The sequence below is a fragment of the Sceloporus occidentalis genome, unplaced genomic scaffold, assembly GCF_023333645.1.
Source record: "Sceloporus occidentalis isolate IW3139 unplaced genomic scaffold, rSceOcc1.0.p SCAF_161, whole genome shotgun sequence".
In the NCBI taxonomy this organism is placed as follows: Eukaryota; Metazoa; Chordata; class Lepidosauria; order Squamata; family Phrynosomatidae; genus Sceloporus; species Sceloporus occidentalis.
Genome location: NW_028317141.1, coordinates 52,501 through 58,526, shown reverse-complemented (window position 1 = coordinate 58,526; position 6,026 = coordinate 52,501).

The following is a 6,026-nucleotide window of genomic DNA, read 5'->3' as shown; positions in this document are numbered from 1 at the left end:
TCATTTTATTTCATTTGTTTTGCTCACCTCAGTCCATCAGTGAAGTGAACTTGTTGGGCTAGTGAGTGCAGCCGCATAAGTGCTGTGTTGTTTTTTTGTTTCAGCAAGCAGTGACGTTAACTGTTTTGCAAAGATTTTCTCATTTATTTTACATTTTATTTCAATTTTATTAAAAGTACCCTTAGTGTTTTGCTCACCTCAGTCCATCAGTGAAGTGAACTTGTTGGGCTAGTGAGTGCAGCAAGCAGTGAAGATAACTGTTTTGCTGTGACATTTTATTTTATTTCTAATTCTTTTCAAGAAAAATTGACTGTGACGAGCTGTACTAAGCAAAGCTTCAAGCTACTAGCTGTAGTACTAAAATAATTCTAATCTTCTTTAATCTTAATCTATAATATATTATAAATAATAATATTCTAATTCATAATCTATAATATAAGTAATTCTAATTCTAAATTCTAATTCATAATCTATATTCTTCTATCTATAATACATAATATATAAGTAAATTAGTTCTAATCTATTAATATTATATAACTTAATATTAATTAATAAATCATATACTGAATCTGATTTAACCTCACTTTAGCTTAGTGGGTTTGAGAGCGTCTGCCTAGAGGTAGACTTATAGTAAGGAAATATAGCTTTAGGCTAGCATAGTGGTAGGCTAAGCTCTTAGGCCCGTGTAAATTCAAATTAAAAATAAAATACTGCTAGTTATTAAATAGTTAATCTTGAGTTAATAATTTCAATAACTTTAGGATTTTGGCAGATTGCACACAGCACAGTGCAGTAGTGCATAGTTTTACTTTTTAAGCAGTAGCACTGAAGAGAACTTCCTCTAATTTTTTTGTCTTTAATTCGTTTTTCCTTTTTTTTATTTTTTTTTTTTTATTTTTTTTTTAATAGTTTTTTAAACACTACACTACACTACACTACACTACACTACACACACAACACAAAATTTGAAATGGATCCTCCTTTTGGGACTAAGGAGGGACAAGCTCCATCTACCACCACCACCACCACCACCAGCACCACCACCAGCACCACCACCAGCTCTAAGATGCAGCCTTTGCGTCAGTCTAGTCGGCCAAGTAGGCCAAGCTCTCGCTTATCATTTGGGGAAGCATTGCTTGAAGGATCATCAAGTAAAGGAAAGGCACCAAAAGCAGGCAGTAGTAGTGCGGCTAGGCCCACAAGCTCTATGGTTTTTTACGGAAAGCCTAAAGCACCAGAAGCACGTTCAAAGTTAAAGGGTAGCACAAGTAGTACCAGCCCAGTGACTAAAAAGAAGTGCCTTTTGCCCCAAGCAGCATCTTCCCCATCCACCAGCAGCATGCAAGGTACCAAGCAGAGCCAAATTAGCAGCAAGACTCAGAGGGGTCCCAAACCAAAGCGATCTCATTCCTTTGTAGGGAAAACCACCACCACCACCACCCCCGCCTCTACCACCACTAGTGCTGCGCCTACTGTTCCCACTGGTACCGCCACGCCATGTCCTCCTAGTACCTCTAGCAAGCCACCAAGTCCTTACAAAATTTTTGTAAAGACAGTTAGAGAGAGGGCTACACATAGTGGAACTCCACCTAGCGAGGTAGCAGAGGAGCCTGAGACTGAGAGGCCAAGTGCAGAGTCTATTCTTCCTGCTCGCACTACTACTAGTCACGAGTCTCACGACGATATCAGTCTTAGCTCCAGCCTAGCAGGAATTCCATTCGATCTGGCTAATGAAGAGCTAGACTATGAGCCAGAGGAAGTAGAGGAGATGAGTGGTCAGGAATCAGATTCCTCAGGGAGCAGTGTCCAAATGACTAGTGCACAATTTTCCCCTGAGCCTCCACCTTCTCCGCTACGATCATCACCATCACCACCACCAGCAGCAGCAGCAAAACCTAGCAAATCTAAAGCAATTAGCAGTCCCACTATGGCCAGTACTGTTACCACCAGTCCCACCACCACTAGTTCTGCCTCTGTTCATCCACCCCGAGCAGTAAGAGCAGCACCCAAGGCACACTCCAAGGCTATGCGCGCCCCAATTTGGGAGCACTTTGAAAATGTTGAAGAAGGGCGCTATGGAAAGTGCAAATATTGTGGGAAGCTAATAAGCAGAGGGAAAGTGTCTGGCCATTTTACCAGTGCTAGCATGAAGCATCACCTCAGCACTCAACACAACGCTGTGCTATTGGGGAAAGATGCAGAGGTAAAACTTAGTGCAGGCAGCATAGCTGGTGGCCGTGGAAAAACCCCAACAGCTTCTTCTTCTGAGCCAATAGCAGCAGCAGCAGCAGCAGCAACTAGTGCTGGCAGCCAGAGACCAAGGCAGGTTGGAGCACTGCATGCCCAGCCCACCCTGGAAGAATTTGGGGCATTCCACTCCAAGAGAACGATGCCCAAACAGCAGGCCAATAAAGTAACGCGACTTATTGGTCAGTTCATTGCTGTTGGAGGGGCATCCTTCTCCATGATTGAAGGGGAGCCTTTCAAACAATTGATGGCGGCTGTGGCTCCACAATACACAGTTCCGTCACGTTCCACTTTCAGCAGGAACATTGTCCCCTCGCTGTATCGGTCCTGTGTTGCAGCAGTGAAAGAGGAGCTTTCCAAGGCTGCTGGTCAGTGTGTTCATTTCACTACAGATTTGTGGAGTGCACCTAGCGCCCAGCATGCCTTTCTTTCTTTGACAGCACACTGGTGGCAGCCCGGTGTGTCTAAGGAAGTTGCTGCAGCAGGCTACCGATCATTCCTTCTCCATGCAGAAGTGATGGATGAAAAGCACACTTCCCAAAATATTCTGCATGCGATTAGGAAAATGTTTAGCCTTTGGGTGGGAGCAGAGGCGGGCACCAATGTTGAAGTTGGTTTTGTGGTAACTGACGGAGGTGCCAATATGGTGAAAGCGCTGCGAGATGGTCATATTGTTGGTGTGCGCTGTGCAGCCCACATCATCCATCTTGTAGTGAAGGCAGCAATGTCAGAAGGAACTAATGTGGCAGCAGTAGTTCTGTCCCGCTGCAGAAAGATCGCTGGGCACTTTCACCATAGTGTTAAGGCTAGCCAACTTTTGAGGGAAGAGCAAGAGAGGTCAGGTCTTCCCGTACACTGCCTACGTCAGGATGTCAGTACACGGTGGAACTCCACGTTAGACATGCTAGAGAGGATTTTGGAGCAGCAGAGGGCAATCCATAATCTTGCCTCAGAGCACAATATTGGGATTACCTCTCCATTGAATAGGGAGGATTGGACAGTGATCGCCCAGCTAGTGGCAGTCCTTAAACCATTCAGGGATGCCACAGAAAATTTAAGCTCAAACACTGCCAGTCTGGCCCAGGTAATCCCAGTGTTCTCCCATCTAGGCAGCAAGATGGATGTGTTCCTTGGAAACCGTGAGGCTGTTCAAGGTGGCACTCTACATCCTGACGTAGCAGCCATAGTCAGGAAGCTGAAGGATCTGCTAAAAGTACACCTTCGCAAGCGAATGGAAGAGAGTCCCGAAATGATGCTAGCGTGCCTTTGTGATCCAAGAATTAAGGGAAAGCTAGCTTTGAAATTCAATGTTCTCAGTAGCTACCGGGAGCAATTGGTCAACAAGGTGCGTGACTGGCAGCGTAAAATGGGAATGCTGTCCGAGGAGGGTGAGGTGCAGGAGGAGGAAGAGATGATGTGGTCTGCTACCCCTAGCAGCAGCATCAGCAGCAGTGCCACAAGCAGCACAACACAGCTGAGTGGAGCAGCTGCGTTTTGGGAAGAGGCACTTGGCAGTATAGTTGGACCATCTGACAGAGCTAGCAGCAGAAAGGAGAGTAGTGCTGCTGAAATGGTCAAACTTTACCTCTGTGAAGTTCCTTCTGCTCCTAATGTTGATCCTCTTAGCTACTGGGATGAAAAGAAGAGTGTGTGGCCTGCACTCTCATGGGTTGCGCAGCAGCTTCTATCATGTCCGCCAACCACTGTTCAAAGTGAGCGCGTGTTTTCTATGACTGGAAACATACTGAGTCCACAGCGCTCACGCATGGCACCTCATCTGATGGAGCAGATTGCCTTTCTTAAATTCAATCTGCCCAAATTGGGTTACCCAGCTCTTAGCTTGGAAAGTTAAATTTTTTCTCTCTAATGTTTAAGGTAGTTTCTCCCCCTGGTTGCACTTGCTGCGGTGTGGCAATGCCTGCTACCTCCGCTGGTGTAGCCAATTTACGCTAGGGCCTAGTGTCTGAGCTCTGTAAGTCCGCTCCCAAACGCCTAGGACTGACAGTCTTTGGATGCTTTGCCCTGGGGTGAAACAGGTGAGTGGGTCGCCAATTGCCCACTCATTCGCCTTTTCAATGCTGCTGCTGGTGGTGGTGCCAGCATCTCTTCTCTGCCAGTTCGCTTCCTGGCTAGAGTCATGCCCAAAATGTCCCTAATGGTAAGGGCAGTTTCTCCCCCCTGGCTGCCTCTGTTTGCGGTGTGGCAACGCCTGCTACCTCCGCCGGAGTGGCCAGCTTACGCTAGGGCCTTGTGTCTGAGCTCTGGAAGTCTGCTGCCAAACGTCTAAGACTGACAGTGTTTGGGTGCTTTGCCCTGGGGTGAAACAGGTGAGTGGGTCGCCAATTGCCCACTCATTCGCCTTTTCAATGCTGCTGCTGGTGGTGGTGCCAGCATCTCTTCTCTGCCAGTTCGCTTCCTGGCTAGTGTCATGCCTCAAATGTCCCTAATTGTAAGGGCAGTTTCTCCCCCCTGGCTGCCTCTGTCTGCGGTGTGGCAACGCCTGCTACCTCCGCCGGAGTGGCCAGCTTACGCTAGGGCCTTGTGTCTGAGCTCTGGAAGTCTGCTGCCAAACGTCTAAGACTGACAGTGTTTGGGTGCTTTGCCCTGGGGTGAAACAGGTGAGCGGGTCGCCAATTGCCCTCTCATTCGCCTTTCCAATTTTTCAATGCTGCTGGTGGTGGTGGTGGTGGTGCCAGCATCTCTTCTCTGCCAGTTCGCTTCCTGGCTAGAGTCATGCCCAAAATGTCCCTAATTGTAAGGGCAGTTTCTCCCCCCTGGCTGCCTCTGTCTGCGGTGTGGCAACGCCTGCTACCTCCGCCGGAGTGGCCAGCTTACGCTAGGGCCTTGTGTCTGAGCTCTGGAAGTCTGCTGCCAAACGTCTAAGACTGACAGTGTTTGGGTGCTTTGCCCTGGGGTGAAACAGGTGAGTGGGTCGCCAATTGCCCACTCATTCGCCTTTTCAATGCTGCTGCTGGTGGTGGTGCCAGCATCTCTTCTCTGCCAGTTCGCTTCCTGGCTAGAGTCATGCCCAAAATGTCCCTAATGGTAAGGGCAGTTTCTCCCCCCTGGCTGCCTCTGTTTGCGGTGTGGCAACGCCTGCTACCTCCGCCGGAGTGGTCAGCTTACGCTAGGGCCTTGTGTCTGAGCTCTGGAAGTCTGCTGCCAAACGTCTAAGACTGACAGTGTTTGGGTGCTTTGCCCTGGGGTGAAACAGGTGAGTGGGTCGCCAATTGCCCACTCATTCGCCTTTTCAATGCTGCTGCTGGTGGTGGTGCCAGCATCTCTTCTCTGCCAGTTCGCTTCCTGGCTAGTGTCATGCCTCAAATGTCCCTAATTGTAAGGGCAGTTTCTCCCCCCTGGCTGCCTCTGTCTGCGGTGTGGCAACGCCTGCTACCTCCGCCGGAGTGGCCAGCTTACGCTAGGGCCTTGTGTCTGAGCTCTGGAAGTCTGCTGCCAAACGTCTAAGACTGACAGTGTTTGGGTGCTTTGCCCTGGGGTGAAACAGGTGAGCGGGTCGCCAATTGCCCTCTCATTCGCCTTTCCAATTTTTCGCTGCTGGTGGTGGTGGTGGTGGTGGTGGTGCCAGCATCTCTTCTCTGCCAGTTCGCTTCCTGGCTAGAGTCATGCCCAAAATGTCCCTAATTGTAAGGGCAGTTTCTCCCCCCTGGCTGCCTCTGTCTGCGGTGTGGCAACGCCTGCTACCTCCGCCGGAGTGGCCAGCTTACGCTAGGGCCTTGTGTCTGAGCTCTGGAAGTCTGCTGCCAAACGTCTAAGACTGA